Raw genomic sequence first — 16,931 nt, forward strand, 5'->3', positions numbered from 1 at the left:
GTTTGGTATTAGATGCAAGGATGATGGTGTAAAGCAATCACAATAATTTAAGAAACCCTTGTAACTTGGAAATTAGAAATGTTGACGTTCAGATTTGATTGCATACAATCATGACCCTCACCACTATTAATAGACCTGTGCCTCAGGTTTCCCACTACCTGCCCATCCTTAAGGGCCTATAAAAATAAGATTAAAAGTTTATGTCCTTGCTAAAGGTGTAGAAATGACAGTAGAGCCATCCTGCAACTATTGGCAGACCAGTACTTCAGGCTGGCTAGAACATTTCCTTTCTCCTGGAGTTGAAAAAGGAGATGTGTGCAGTAGCTTCCATAGAGCAGTATCAGAAGTTGTTGCCTGCTTGACAGCAGGATGTCACTTTATTCCATTATGCAGGTCTACCTTCAGTTTTGTTTAGGTATGAATGGTTCTTTTTGTTCATAAAGGATATTTAGAGAGTGAATCTCTTACAATGTGTATATTTGGGCTCACATGTGCATCGCCAGCACTCATGTATGTTCATATACACACTGCTGAGAGGTTTAGGATCTTTTGCTGGAGTAATGATGTGCGCTTGTTACGGATGCATGTTAACCCTTAATCTTATGCTCACAAGAAGCTCTCACACAAAGAGATAAAGAAAGCTTGGTTTATTATATAAAATAGGAGTGACAGAATATATAAAAATGCTGATTTAGACAGCAAAGTTACTGTCTAAGCAAGTAGCAAATTACAATACATACGCACTTTGATTAAAGTAATCAAAATAATCCCTAATTATTCTAAAAGGCCTACAGAAGCAGGGAATGACAATTTTGCCTTAAAGGGAAGCAGTAGTGTGCAGAGTCTTAGAGAGCTCTCGGTAACTTCTGTCTAGTTGGAGCTAACTAACTTTTGCATCTAATGGTTTTTTAATACTTTTTGCCAGGAGGGGGCTATGAAATGAGCGGTTCCTACAATTTCTATAGTTACTTTGCTTAATTCTCACCTTGCCTATCTTTGGTCACCCTGTTTCTGTTTGTTTAACAAACATTGAAAGAATTGTGACAGTGAGCAATTTACCTGAACCCGCCATCTCTCTCTGTGTTTGTCTTCACATCACCTTTCGTGGTGTGGTGTGGTGAGGCCCCGGGCCCTGCAGTTCCCTCAGAAATAAACACACAGACAAAAATATATTGGGTTAATTGGGATAAGTTAGGCCACAACTTTATTGGTTATAGCTGTGGGCGGTTTGGCTTAGGCATTTGGGTGAAGCCAGACCATATCCTTACTGCCCGTTTGCAGGAAGTCTCTGAAGGGTCAACCACTGATAGGGGGAGCCCTACGATATACATCAGTTAAGAGCATCCCCAAGGATCACCGATGGGGTTGTGGCATGGCCCAAGCCCACGCCCAGGCTTTGGCCAGGATCTGTATCCCTGGATCCCTTTAATGGGATACCCTTAATGAGGAGGGGCAGGTGGGGGCAACAACCTCTCCTCCTACCCAGTGCCTAACCTTACAGAGTTGCGACGATTGCTACAAGGTAGGTGAAAACCAAATGGCTGGTGCCAGTTTGGCAAGTGGGAAAATTCCTGCCTAGCCCCCAACAACCAGGCGACCGACATTAGTCCATAGCAAGGCCAAAGTCAAGCAGTGCATTAAAAAAGAAAGTGGGTGGACTGGGAGATCTGACAAGAAGGCAAATGGAGCCCCCCCCCCAAGCTGCAGTTTAAACAGCATCAGCCACACACACCCCGGCTAACCCAATTGGTCATCCTGGGGATGGCGTGACACGGCTGGGAGTCCTAATGACGTGGGTGGCATCCCTCTGCCCACTGCCGGGTCACTGGGAGGTCCCGGATGCACTCCCGCAATGACACCCCCTGGGGGAGGGGAGTGGTCTTACCATTGTGTGGATGGATCCCATTGAGAGGTTGAGTATCTTGTACTTGACAACTTTTAGGTCAGATGTAGGTGAACTCAGGATATGCCCAAATGCCTTTCAGCAGGGGGCTGGGATCTGGCTGCTTCCATAGTCACCAAAGCTAATCATGGAGGGTCTCATGTCATATTAGAGTTATGTCAATCTTATACTCATGCCACGATCTAAAGAGGTAAACCATATCATAAATTCAGATTCACACACCCCTCCTTACTAAGCATGGGGGAGAGAAGCCTGACACACCATTGGGCTAGTGTAGTTTTAGAAGGGTTGCTTGGACAAGGAGTTGATATAGTTCCTTGCTGAGTGGAAGAGGTATATACACTTGTAGAAGAATATATAGTTGTGGGAGTTTCCTTATTAACAACCAATGGAACAATGTATGGGTTGTTGGTTAGGTTGGGTGGATATGAAAGTTTAAGTGAGGAGTAAGTGTACCTTGAATAAAAGGAAATGAGGTGGTAGTGGACAAAATTTGCCATACATTACGCAATATTCTACTTTGGAACTTTCAGTCTTACGTTCGTTGTATATCTTATCCCATACGTTTCTACAAATTGTAATGCAAGGTTTCCAGAGTGATCCCAGAGTTGTGCCAAAGCTATCCCAAGATAAATTTGGGATTAGAATATTGCAGGAAGAAATGTAATTTTCTAAGCATGGTTGTGTTATGTTAAAACTTTCCTTTATAAATATCCTTCAGGACAGTGTTAATTTACCTGTCTGTCTTGGTTTTCAGGTGTTTGGCAAAAATATATAAGTTCTTTATTCCTCAGCTTAATACACTGCATAAATATGCAATGAAACTTTTCTGTAATAAATGAAAGGGAGCTGGGAATGGTTTGAAAAACCCACAGGAACAATTTAGTATAAAACAGGCTATCAGATCTAAACATTTCTCTGTTCTTTGTCATGCAGATAACTCACTGTCTCTGAAGGGACCTCATTTCTTAACTTTTTGAGAGCCAAGTGATTGAGGAAAGGCCATTACAAGCAGAAAGAAAGAAGTCCTCTTGCAAAAATAGGAGAAAAGAGGAGCTGAAAGAAATGTAAGTGTTTCAGTGAACCTTTCTTAGCTAGTATTGAGTACTTAATATTGTCCATGGTGTGTTCAAAGTATAACTCACTCTCTTAATTCACTTATCAATTCTGTCCCATTTGTGAATGACAATCAGCAAACTTCTTTGTCAATTGGGACAGAATAGGCAGAAGGGAGGTATAGAAGCACATTTTCCCACAATGCACTGGTGACCCCAAAATACTGGTCAGTCTGTCCCTGATGCGCCCCATTCATTCTTTCCCCCATTCATTCTTTTCTTCTGATATCGGACTGGGTTGAATTCATGCCTGTTCCTTCATATGAATGTAGAGGAGGAATTCTAGCTGAACAGAAAAAAATTCTGTGGAAGTTGCTGCTTGGAGCAGGATGAATGATTTTAGCACAAGCATTCCTTCTGAAAAATTTGCACATCTCAAGTTCACAGGAAAATTTGAAAACTGTGTGTGCAGGGGGAAAACATTCACATCCCTAATTTCTGCTAGAAAGCTGGAGAAGGGAAGCAAATAATTTTGCCTGTACTTTATATTGGCAAATTTTCACACCTTTTCCACAAGAGAATATTAATATTATGCTTGGCAATAAGCCCAGGCCTGTAGGTGAAGATGTGGGCACTGGAAAGGGGAAATGATTTAATTTACTTTGTTGGTGATCACTGGTGCTGAAACCTTCATCTCATCCAGAACACTGCTTCTCTTGACTTTCAGTAATCTGTGTCTAATTAGTTACAATGTTTTGCTCCTAATGGAACATTTTAGATTACATAAAGGGAGGACTTGCATTTTCATTTCCTAATCGGAACTAAAACCAAACATTGCAACCCAGTCAGTAGTGAGAGAAGTACTATTTGTACAAAATTATTTAGATACATCTCTTGAATCTCATAGTGAAATCATTCCACATCAAAACTTAAGAGTTAGTTCACTCTGATTCTTCTGTTAATGCTTTTATATCTTTAAATTTTGAGAGCACATAGGACTTCGCAGATTATTGCATTTCTTACAGTGAAGGTTGTATATCTAGATATGTGCATAATGATGTGTATATATTTATGATAATATTTAGGGCTGGGTGATATCTGGTTTTCAGCATTGTGATATATCACCAGCTAAACACTGCGATATACCGCTATATCACGATGTCTAAAATAAGGATGGAACTTATTTTAGACAATATTGGCAATATTTGGTTTGTTGTCTCCACACCCAGTTCAGAGATAGCAAGCCCAAATATTCATATGAAAGTACTGAGACCGAGTTATGGCAGGTTCTGCAAAACGTACCAAGTCTATTACTGAGTATGGATTTTAACATAGGTCCACTATATTCATTCTTCAGATTACACAGTTCTAAAATATGCTTATCTCAAAAATGAAAGATCTTTATTTTGTCATTCTTGTGGACAAGTAGAAGTTTGATTATGAATTGGTACCAGCAGGTGGGACCTGCAGTGTAGTATTGCCATGTATCTCTACTTTCTAATAGAAGTGCTTCTGTTTTGGAATTTCAGGGGTCCTAAGCAAGAACTTAGTAGTGCTGTCAAGTCTTACAGTGAGATTCAGGAATGAAAATAGAAATAATTCCACATGTACCCCCAAACACTACCTGCTGAGCATTTTATAGCAGTATAATGTGGAGAATGGGAAAGGGAATATGGTGTCATTTCCCCTTTACTTTTTAACTTTGACGTACTCATGGCCTAAAACAAACCATAAACCACACCTACCCTGGTTTACCCATTGCGGAACAGACATCTTAATATTCTGTGTCTCAGACTGCTATCAACTGTAGGCTTAGTCTGTGTGATTTCACACCTTGCTTTTTCCTCTCCTCTGTGGTCTGAACTGGAACTTCACTGTTCATATGAATGTTAAAAAGCATGGGAGACTAAATGAAATCCTGCAGAATGCCATAGCGCAAATGCCAAGAATCTGAGCAAAAGCCTCCCAGACTTGCAGATAGATGCAGTAATAGTGCTTCCAGCTCCCAACCTGCAGTCACTCCAGGAGGTCAGTGGTATCAGCGGGCTCCATCTGTGCCAACTTTTAAACTCCTGCTGAAAACTTTTCTAATCCACTAGGCCTATGCAGGCAATTAGGAGCACACCCACCACAATGCTCTATTGATGTTTGCTTTTAATTTCCTCTTGCTTTTATGATGTTATTGTTTGGTTTTATGTTGTTGTACACTTCAGTGATACATTTTCATGATAACAGCAGTAAATGCATACAGTATTTCTCACCACACAAGTTGTTAGTTAGGATGACGTAAGGCTGTTTCGGTGCTAAACCCAGATTGAAGCCAGATTGAAATGGGTCTAGATAATCAGCTTCCTCCAGACATACTTTGTGTCTGGTCAACCACCACATTCTCAGTCACCTTGACCCTCCAAAAGGAATGTTAGCACACTGCCAATAGCTCTCAATGCACCCCTGGGCCCATGGAGGGGATATATTGCCAACCTCTTTCAAGGCAATAGACATTACACCTTTCTGTAAAGAGGCACTAACTTCCCCTTCAATCCACGCAGTCAATCCTTCCTTGCTAACTCTTACAGGCCATGAATGACAAGGGTCAAGGAGAATGTGTGGTTCTCCGGACCCCTTCAAGTGTCCTTTCCGCATCCTTGGGACTTCAGTAACTTAAACTGATCCAACAAAACTAAACTTCATAATGCTCTGGACATTTCCAGTGGAGCTTCATCCACTCTAGCATCAAATTCAGAGCAGATGCGAGTGATGGTGTTATGGATTGCATAAAGATTGACAGACTAATATTGAGGATCTGATGCCTTTTTTGGTATGTGTGTGTGGGGAGCATGCAGTATCTTTATGATTGCATTTAGTAGAAGCTGTAACTTTTTCTTGTTGATTTGAAATCAGATAAAATATTGGTTAGGAGGATCTTTGTATTCCCTCTCCCAAACTCCCAGGTTGATGAACTAAAAAATATGTTGCATTGCATATTCCTGACCATGAATTCTATAAGTCATATACACTGCGGAACATGTGTTTGTAGAAAATCTAAACAAGCATTTCATGTGCACATCAAACTATTTTGTAAAATTTATTCTATTGTCTTAACTATCCTGCTGAATGAAAAAGTGCTGGATTCCAGTTCTGTGGATGGTGGTGGTAGAGTAGCAGCATGAGTTTCTCTGGCCTAGGTACTTTGACAGTTTAGGATACTGAGAATAAAGAAATTACAGCCAATTCATTTTATGTTATCTTAAAATTGTACAGCACTTTGTAAACACAGATAAATTAGGCATCACAACCCCCTGCCCCGTGTTAAAACAGCGTAAGTCATTAGCAGTGCTGCAGAAGAAGAATGAAATCTCTTTTAACAATATGTTAGCTCAGCTGCCTGTTCCACACTCTGTGCAATTTACTTAGTGCAGATTCATTTGCATCCATTTTGCCCACACTTGTATTGACTTCTAGAAATTCAAAGCTGGTTTCATATTACAGCTGCCACATGGACGGCTTTTTTTGCATGGTAAGTTTTTAGTGTATATTGATGCATCAAATGGATTGGGCTCTTTGCATCCAAACCTCCCCACCCTAAGAAGGTGATAAGCATCCTGTCAGCTGCATGAAGCAATTTAGGGTATATACACATTATTACCCTTTACACTGGCTTCAGTGTGTTTTCACCCTTGTGTTTTAATCTTTGTATGCATGACGTTACTCACCATTACCCACAATCCACTTTCCCTCCTGAAAATACTGCTTTTTCATGTGGTTTCCCCAAATCCAGTTTCACTCTGACTTCAAAACTGTCGAAGGAAGGGCTATAAGTGCTAAGAAAGAGTTTAATCATCAGCTGTGTGGTGTTCACTTAGACTTTTCCTCTCTTATTTGGGAATAAATCCCATTTCATTGGGAAGATGTATAGATAGGATCATTGCTGCAGCCGCAGGATGGTGATTTATGCTGGGCAGGGGGCGTGGCAGCAGAGTCGGAGGGCCGAAAGTTTCACCGGTAGGATTTGGGGTAGGTGGTAGTGGTGGTAGTAGTAGGAAACTATGGTCAGATAGCAGGTGGAGTAGAAACAGGATTTGCAAAATCAAGTGGAAAATGCAGTGAGAAAACCTGCTTTACTGCTTTTAATGTATACATACCCTAAGTGTCTTCCATGTGGTATGTAGATCAGCCCTAACACATTATACTGTACAGAACATGGTGCAGGACCCCTTAATATTCTGAAGCAGCCTTACTTTCCTCACTTAAGGCAACACCAGCATGAGGTATAAAGACGTCTTGGAAACTTTGGTCAAAGAGTTCAGTGTAGCAGTCAAGCCATAATAAGAGGAAGATTTGTGATAAAAGCAAAAGGGTATGAACAAAGGGTACCATATGAGCCTGAAATTTGGATGGGGAGGCATTTCTAATATCCAGAATGGTGGCCTATCTTCGTAAAAAATGCAGTATTTCAGGATTTGTGGATCTCATTTGCAGTTTATTTTATATGAGCATAAAGAGACTAGCCAGGCAGCAATTAAAAGTACAGTATTATAATGTAATGATGCAATTTAATAGTACAGTACATAAGGCCAAAGGTGGTGTTTATTGTTAGCTCATAATGAAGCTTCAAAACACTATCTCTGATATCATGCTGTCTGAGAGTGTCCTTCACAAAACAAAATGCAGCAGGTGATAATTGTACAGCTCTACATTTGCCCAAGTGGATGATGAAATGCTTCTTGCAGCCACTATCTATCAGTTAATAATAGTACCCCACTGTAGCTTCTAGAAGCCTTGCCCAGTGCAGTTCATAAAGGTTATTTGTTGGTGAAGAGCACTAAGCTCCAGGTATAATAACTATTCTTAGGCCCATTCCATTTCTCCGCCTGAGGCAAAACTAGAATGTGCTACCTCCTGCTGCCATGCCACCTCTGGGACTCCCCCTTCTGGCTGAACTTGGTGAGAGGGGGAACATTCCACAAGGCCTTGCTGTGTCCCAGAATGCAGCCCCTCCCACCAAAATGTGGGGAGAGGGGGGCATTCTGGTGATAGAAGCCTGAGGCAGCTGCTTCACTTCATGCAACACGCTGGCTGGTTCTGATTATTCCCAGCTAGTTCAATAGGCAATTTTGTATTTTGTGTGTATTAGGAATGCCTCCCTGTCTTAATTTTAGCTTGTATGTACCTAGAAAGTCTCTTTCCCCCCCCCTTTTGTTCTTTTGCTGTGCTGCTGTACCAGTTTACACATTTGCAGCACAATCCAAAGTGAGTTGCAGTATGGAGTGAGAAACTGTAGACAAAACTCTGTTGACTTGCTATGGCGAGGGGGCTCCCTCCCATTGAGGCCAGTGAGGGAAGAGGAATTACCTATGTCAGCTCCAGGTTGGTGTAGGTGATAGGGCTCAGGATCGGCCAACTCAGCGGGATGCAGGAACTTGAGACCCAGTGAATCAGAGGCCCACTTGTGTTCTATGTGTTCCCCACCACTGGAATGCCCCATTTGAGGGCTTAATGCTAGCTACTGCTGGTGGAAACACCACACCATACCACCACTGGTAGAAATACAGTGGTGCCTCGCAAGACGAAATTAATCCGTTCCGTGAGGCTCTTCATATAGCGGTTTTTTCGTCTTGTGAAGCAAGCCCATTGACAGCTTAGCGGGTTAGCGCTATTAGCGGTTTAGCGGCTTTTAGCGGATCGGCTGATAAGCAGCTTATCAGCGGATCAGCTGATAAGCAGCTTAGGGCTTAGGAAAAGGGGGAAAAAAGGGGGAAAAACCCACAGGAACTCGCAATACATTTTCGTCTTGCGAAGCAAGCCCATAGGGAAATTCGTTTTGCGAAGCGCCTCCAAAACGGAAAACCCTTTCGTCTAGCGGGTTTTCCGTCTTGTGAGGCGTTCGTCTTGCGGGACACCACTGTATGCCAGTGTAGATTTCCATGGACCTAATCCTAACCTTATCCAGCCAGCAGATCTGGGGCTAAGGATTGACTTGTAAATTTGTGTATGCATGTATTATTTCAATATTGTTACAGATCTAGAGTTAGTAAACATTAGAAATTAGTAAAATTGTAGAATTCAGATAATATTTAGGACATTGAAGGACAGTTCCTCTGAACTGTGCCAAATATGAAAATCCCTGAGTTTATCCTATGCAAACCAGCCTGGCCAGGATGGTTGAATGCAAGCCATGATGAAACAATGGCCAGGCATCTACACATCACAGAGGTTTCCTTGCGTCTGTACAAAACAAGAGTTGTCATGCTTACTGTGGGCAGAGAAAGGTTTAGGATTGAAAACAGGAGGGGCAAGCTGTGCCCACAGTGGGGAACACAGAGGCTTGGAGCAAGCATTCTGGGAACAAGATGGATGAAATAGGTAGAACTCCATGGTCGGGCTGAAGGTCAGAACCATCTTGGTTGGTTGACTGAAGGTTGGCTGGGACAGAGACATGGAGATGTCTTGGAATCTGATGCTGCACTGCATCTTGACACCCTATGGAAATGTGACCCTGGGTAAGCTCCTGGACCCCCCTCAGCAGAAATTGAGTGTGGCGCACAATCATAGAATCATAGAACCATAGAGTTGGAAGAGACCACAAGGGCCATCGAGTCCAGCCCCCTGCCAAGCAGGAAACACCATCAGAGCACTCCTGACATATGGTTGTCAACCCTCTGCTTAAAGACCTCCAAAGAAGGAGACTCCACCACACTCCTTGGCAGCAAATTCCACTGTCAAACAGCTCTTACTGTCAGGAAGTTCTTCCTAATGTTTAGGTGGAATCTTCTTTCTTGTAGTTTGGATCCATTGCTCCGTGTCCGCTTCTCTGGAGCAGCCAGAGAACAACCTTCCTAACAATATTGTATCAGCATTTCAAAAGTTTATTTGCATATGAAACTTTGCTATATTGGATACATTTTTACATTATTTTAAGTAAATATAAGTAAGTATATGTTTGTATTTCCAGGAAGTAGACAGGATTCATATGAGGAAATGGAAACTTAGATGTTGATTGTTACTCTACCATTTACATAAGCCCATCTTCAACCAAAAGGATATAAAAGACGGCAGCATCACAAATACTGTAGATAAGATGTGTAATTGCAGAAGCCATCTGCTCTATGGGGGGTGTTTGTGTATTTTATTAACACCAGTAATGTTGAACTAATTAACAGAGATCCCTCACAAAGCAATGCAGGTCTTAAATATTCCTGAACAGAAAAATAGATGGGTTTAATGAGAAAGCTGTACAAAGGGTTTTTGTTTTAACCCTATAGTACTATTGTTGTTTGAAGCCCCTAATTCCAGACATGAGCACTAGTTACCATAGACTTCTTTTTTATTCCTAATTACTCCAAATAATTACAAAGTTATTGTAATGTTGAAATCAATGAATAGTTTACTTAAGCCCACTGATCACAGTGGGTCTACTCTTGAGTAGCATTGATATCCTCTGTTAATTTCAGCAGTTTATTCATTTTTGCAGTCGTTGACAGGAAAAGAAGCTCAAATTCCAAATGATATAAGGTCTAAGGTGTAATGTGTTGAAGACTGAGATTAAGATAAAGGAGGGCCTGGATTGTAGATGAGGGCTAAGAAGGCTGTGAAAATCAACAAACGAGAATCTAGATATAAACATTAGCAATAAGTTCAGATTGAATAAGATAGAGGAAAGTTTCCAGAGAGAACAGAAATAGAAACTCTCATTTGTTCAGGATGTCTGCTTGTGACTGAAAGTCGGCACATGTTTAAAACATGTGTATGCATGTCTACTAATGTCAGATAAGGATGTACAGTAGCACCTCGGCTTACGTTACCCTCGGGTAATGTAAACTTCAGGTTGCGAAAGCGGCAAACCCGGAAGTGTTTCGCCATGCGCATGCGCAGAAGTGGTCCCTCCAGTTGCAGAAACCTCAGGATCCAACCAGAGTGGATCCTGTCTGCAACCGGAGGTACCACTGTATAGGTTTGCATTTTTGAAGCTTTTAGCTGTCCTGATATTTCATGGTAGTATTCTTATGTGGGTAATTTTACAATTTTAAGGTGCTGGGTTAAAGTTAAAATATTCAGAGGGAAAACACCTCATTGTTCTTCTTCCATATGTATTGCAGAAATCATTTAGTAATAACTGTATTCTTATGAGTTTGTGGGTGCCGTACACTTGTATTCCCTGGACCCAGCAAGTTTTAAAAGATAATTAACCCAGGCTATCTTCCAATGCTCAGGTGATTGCCTGGGTGATGGGCCATTAAGAGAACTATAGAAAGAAGATGGGCCATTAAGAAAGCAAAAGAAAGGGGGCTTTGTGCCTGATGACAAATGGGTGGAGCCTCTCCTCTGGGTCTTTGAAAGACAAAGCCTGAGTTTTTGTATTGAGAGTTTGCTGTAATGCAACCTAGAAGTAAAGCTGCAGGCTGGAAAACCAACCAGAGAGGCAGCGCACAATGTTTGATTTCTCCTTGCAAGGAGTGTTAATGCTGTGAACCTCTTCATTGTAGGTTCAGGTTGTATGTATGTGCACATAAACCATATATCATAAAGACACCACAGTCTCTGCTGTACCTCATTCTGAAAAGGAAGCAGAGACCCAGGGAAAGCGCCTGGAACCCCTGGACTCTTGCACTGCTTGGAGATTGATGTGCAACACTATGATAAATAAAGGGAAGGGAGAGTCCTGGCTAGCTCAGTTGGTAGAGCATGAGGCACTTCATCTCAGGGTTGTGAGTTTGAGCTCCACATTATGCAAAAGAATCGTGCATTGCAGGGGATTGGACTAGATGATGCTTGTGGTCCCTTTCAACTCTACAATTCTATGACTGTGATTCTATTTTATTTACTTAACAAAATGCATATGCTGCTTAATAAAACCTAAGCAGTTTACAATTTTGAGACAAGAGTAAACAAACAAGAAGGTAGGTATCCAAGATAGGGCCTGCACAGGAATATAGTTGTTTGGAAGGTTTTCCCTAGCTTGACTAATTTAGAGCTTTATTGAGTTTTGAATGCTGATATTCCTAGTTTCTCTTTATATTTCTAAAGGATGAATATAACCCATCCTAACACTTTCTGCGATTTGAGGCCCAATGCATTCACTAAAAACAGCTAGTTTACACGGCACACTTCCTGTCCAGGGATAGTATACGGGTTGCCTTTAGTGTAGAGTTTTAATTTAACTGATGAAAGTTAATGCCTATAATTATCTCCATATTAATTGTGTCCCTTCCTTCTGATTGTTGGGCAAAATGTCAGTAGAACTCTTGGCTCTGTTTCATACGCAAAATGTAAGAAAAGTAGGTTAGAAGGAAATGACCAGAAAGGCTGCTGGTGCCAGCTGGGTGAGAAACTAGATATGTATATACAGAACTGTAGAGAATCTCTGGTGACTTAGTTACTTGCGCAACTTTTAGTGTTTTGTCAGTAGCATAAGTTTTAAGACACATGAAGTATTTCCAGGAAGTTTTCAAGCTGATGGCATTGTAAATATTTAAGATGATTTAAAAGGTTGTTCCCTATTCAGTGTTTGTGGAGGATTAACTGCTTATATTGCCTGAGGATATTTTTTGTTTTCCCTCAAAAAGATCTACTAAATGCAGAAATTGTGCTGCTAAAACATTTGGTTGGCACAGATATTCGCAAACCTGGAGCCAAACCTTTTTCGGTATTTACTTCGCAGTGTTGCACTTGCAATACAACTGCCCATCTGTGATCCTCATGTGATGCTTTGCTGTCTTTGGCAGTAATGCAGATGGATTGCTTGAGGATGTATGTGGGAAGAAGGGAATGAAAGCCAGTGACACTGACAAGTGGCTCCCTCACTTTTAGATCCTTCATAACTTCACTGCTTGTGGTTGCGCCATTCGAAATAAGTAATTTTTAATTTCTAGTAGCGCCTGTCTTCTCATGCAGTGTGACAATACCGTGCTGTTTTTACATGAAATAGACAGCACCCAGTATTTTTAGGCAGTTTTATAAACCTTCTGAAAATACATTAAGAAAAATAAAGCTAAGCTGGATATGTTTAGAAAGGTGTCTCTGGCTAGAGTTAGGAAAATAAAAGTACAATTCAGCACCAGGAAGCTGAATCTCAAATCCCAATCACAAATTGGCAGCTGTAATTAGGTTCTGAAAAACATGTTAAGAATTTCGTGAGGTAATACATCATTCTTCGAGAGGGCAATATATCACATTTGCTGTGGTTTGTGAGGACTTTAAAGAAAAGAAAAATGTGGTGGTGGGAGACTAGCTTCAGAGCAAATAAGTCCTTTGTACGACAAAGTAAGTCATGGTTAACACACACTATTGTGTTAAGCCCATCTATGGCTCCAACTGCTCTATATAGCCTGGGAACTGCAGTTTGAGTTGTGTCCCCTCACAGAGCTACAATTCGCAGTGTTCCCTAGGAAGAGGTTTTGATGGTTATACCAGTCTGGAAGTTGTAGCTCTGCGAGGGGACAATTTTCAGCACCCTTAACAAACTACAGTCCCCAGGATATTAATTTTTTTTAGGGGGGAAGCCGGGACAATTTAAAGTGGCACAATACAGCTTTAAATATATAGTACAGATGGGGCCTGGTTCTAAAAATCAGTTTAGATGGTATTTTGCACACAGGTCTTTCTTTTGGAGCAGGGCGGGACGGGAATTAGCTTCCAGAATGCCTTTATTATAGAAGTGAATTCAGCTAGTTAGTGTGACATTTAGGTATTAATCTAAGACAGAGTATCTTAATTTTGCTGTAGCGCAATATGCCTGCCAGTAATTTCATATAATCGGCACGAGCAGTACAGTAGTGCTGCAAGACAAAGTGTTTTATGGAGGTCAAAAGAAGATTCAGGACAAGGCTGATGCAGGAGTAAGGTTTGATGCTGTAGCAGTCCTTAGGATTTTGAATGCTGGAATGGCAGGTTAAAGCCATTCTCAGTGTCCGTTTTGTGGCTGTAAGTGAAAAGGGAGTGTGTCATATCAAGAGAATAAGATTGGAGTTAACTTAAGTAAAATAAAACATTGTGTGGCAATGGTTATTTTTTTTCATACATAGTATGTATTTTTTTGTTTGTTTTTGTATTCCCTCCCCCCGTACATAGCATGTGTTTTTGTATAGTAAATTGCCCTGTGATCCTTGGATGAATGGCGGCATAGAAATTTAATAAAATAAATAAACAAATAATATATATCCTAAAGAATTTTAAGAGTCATGAATTTTTACACACCGATTTTAGTGAGTTATATGGAAAATAACTGACAGGCATCAGAGGAGGATGAACTTTATATTACTACACTTGCTTAGCATGGGGTGCTATTGTCATTACCTTGTCCCTTGTACCTATCTCCTTAGGATGGTTTGAGTCTTACATAGACTGTATCTGTATGAAGACAGGAGATGGGTGGGTTATATTGTGATGTTTACAAAGCCAGAAAAGGAAGCTAAGAACTTTGAAGTGTAAATAAGTGTGCAGAAATTGTAAAACAAGATTCAAACACTGGGTACCAAGTCATGTAGAAAGGAATAACTTATCTCCTGTTGAGAGTCTTGTTCATGCATGAATCACTAAGAATCAGCCTTCTGGCAATGAGGGGAAGTTGTTGTAACATTAACTGAGGGTGAACACAGATGACCAACTTACAGGTGATAAATGTGAGTAGGTTTATCCACTTATTAAATGTGTACTAAAACTGCAACATGCAAGTGACCACCATGGATGGATTTTGTTATTTTGCATGTGTGTAGGAAGATAAGGAGAGATGGCTGCCTCGAACACATGGAAGGTTAAGGAGGAACGATAGACAATTGGTTACATTGCTTAACTTGCCTTTTACTGTATAATTGTTGCTTCCAAACAAATTGTAAGGGCATGGTCGGCCAACTGGTGCCAAGGAAGGACAGAACCTTTTTTATGTATGCCACAGCAGCAGCAAGAATACACATTGCAAAGCATTGGAAGACCCAAGATCTACCCACCTTGGAAGAATGGCAGATACAACTAATGGACTATATGGAAATGGCAGAAATGACCGCTAGAATCCGAGATCAAGGAGAAGAGCAGGTGGAAGAAGATTGGAAGAAGTTTAAAGCTTACCTACAGAAACACTGTAAAATTTTTGAATGCTGAGGACATTGAAATATAATTATAATTAAGGGGTTCCAGTGAACAAGATATAAGAATATGAAAGAAGGGTTAGGCTCTTTGGATTAAAAATTTGAATAATTAAATACCTAAAGGAATATTTAAGGGATAATACCGAATAAGAAATAAACTTGCTAAATTAATGTGTTAAACTGGAATACAAGAAAGGAAGGCGGGTGGAAGCAAGGAAAATAAGGTTATGAATGATACGAATTTGAACGAGAGTTTTTCTTTTTTGTCTTTTTTCTTTTCTTTTTTGCTCTTAATTTTTTTCCTTTTTATACTTTTCTATGTTGTTAATTTTGTTGTTTGTTGTTTATTGTAATATTCTGTTTGTTACTTTGTAAAAACTCAATAAAATATTAATATAAAAAAACAAACAAAAATTGTAAGGGACACAGGTGGCGCTGTGGGTTAAACCACAGAGCCTAGGACTTGCTGATCAGAAGTTCGGCGGCTCGAATCCCCGCGATGGGGTGAGCTCCCATTGCTCAGTCCCAGCTCCTGCCAACCTAGCAATTCGAAAGCACGTCAAAGTGCAAGTAGATAAATAGGTACCGCTCCAGCGGGAAGGTAAACGGCGTTTCCGTGCGCTGCTCTGGTTTGCCAGCGGCTACATGACCCGGAAGCTGTCTGTGGACAAACGCCGGCTCCCTCGGCCCATAGAGAGAGATGAGCACCGCAACCCCAGAGTTGGTCACGACTGGACCTAATGGTCAGGGGTACCTTTACCTTTTTTAAACAAATTGTGTTTAGCTTTGTTTAGTTTTATGTTTATAATAATATTTATAAGATCCATTTTAGAATTTTTAAAAAGCAGATCAATTCTAGATTAATTTCAGTCTGGGTTTAAGCCTGGTTTTGGTATGCAAAGTGCCTTGGTATGATTGTCTTTGTGGGGAGATTGACTAGTTTCATTGGAGGCACAAGGAGTCTTGGGGACACTTGAGTACTTTCTATCACCTTCAGCTGTTGGAGCATCTGCAGCCCTGTCTGGACATCCTCTAGATTAGATCACTGCAATGTGTTATATGTGAGGCCACTTTTGAAGACAGTTCAGACACTGCAGCTAGTACAGATTTCATTAGCCAGATTGCTGACAGTGAGTAGGGGGGGTCTGATCATATAACACTGATCTGACCCAACTGCATTGGCTTTCAGTTGGTTTGTAGGTTGAATTCAAAGTGCTGGTTTTGACCTATAAAGCCTTATATAGCTCAGTTCTTTAGGGACCACGGCTACCTGCATGAAATTACCTGGATCTTTCATTTGTCATCTGAGGCACTTGGTTTGCCCTTCGAGGGAGGTATGGAGATTAGACTCATGAGGACAGACATCTTCGGTGGCAGCTGCCCAATTGTGGAATGTTCTCTTCAGAGAGATGTGTATCACTATCAAACCTTGGGAACAAGGTAAAGACATTCCTGGTATTTGGCTCCTAACTGGGTTTGTAATGCATTATTATATCTTTGCCTGTATCAGTGTTCGTAGTTTAGTAGAGTGGGTCAGGATTCATCCTACTTACATTATTGCATGATGAGGTTAATGATCTTTTATTCTTGTTTAAAATTTTATATTCTATGTGCATTTGTAATTGAAAGTCACTTCGGAAAATATTATATACTGCTGTAACATAGTGGCTAAAACACAACTATGATTGTTTTCAGATTAGAAATAAATCTAAAGAAATATATGCTTTAGGAGTGGAAAAGATTACAGGAAATGTGGTTTGTCATACAGCTGTCTCATTACAGTGTTCAAACAGACCTTTACAGAGAATGTATTTCAACAAAACTCAAAATAATGGGCATAGTACAGTGAAACCTACCTCAGTTTCATTTCTTTTTATTATATAGTAAATAGGG

The 16,931-nt window shown here is 40.6% G+C and overlaps 1 protein-coding gene across 8 annotated transcripts in view; it reads left to right on the forward strand.

Annotated features, from left to right (window-relative positions):
- The window catches only part of FOXP2 (forkhead box P2), a 314,919-nt gene that overhangs the window by 9,128 nt on the left and 288,860 nt on the right, over positions 1-16,931 (forward strand). For all 8 annotated transcript variants that reach the window (XR_014160507.1, XM_081877923.1, XM_081877918.1 and 5 more), the window contains exon 2: positions 2,840-2,970. The gene's annotated coding sequence lies outside the window, so the exon portion shown is untranslated. The remainder of the gene's footprint in view (positions 1-2,839; positions 2,971-16,931) is intronic.

The sequence above is a fragment of the Podarcis erhardii genome (assembly GCF_964252035.2).
Source record: "Podarcis erhardii genome assembly, chromosome: 10".
Classification (NCBI taxonomy): domain Eukaryota; kingdom Metazoa; phylum Chordata; class Lepidosauria; order Squamata; family Lacertidae; genus Podarcis; species Podarcis erhardii.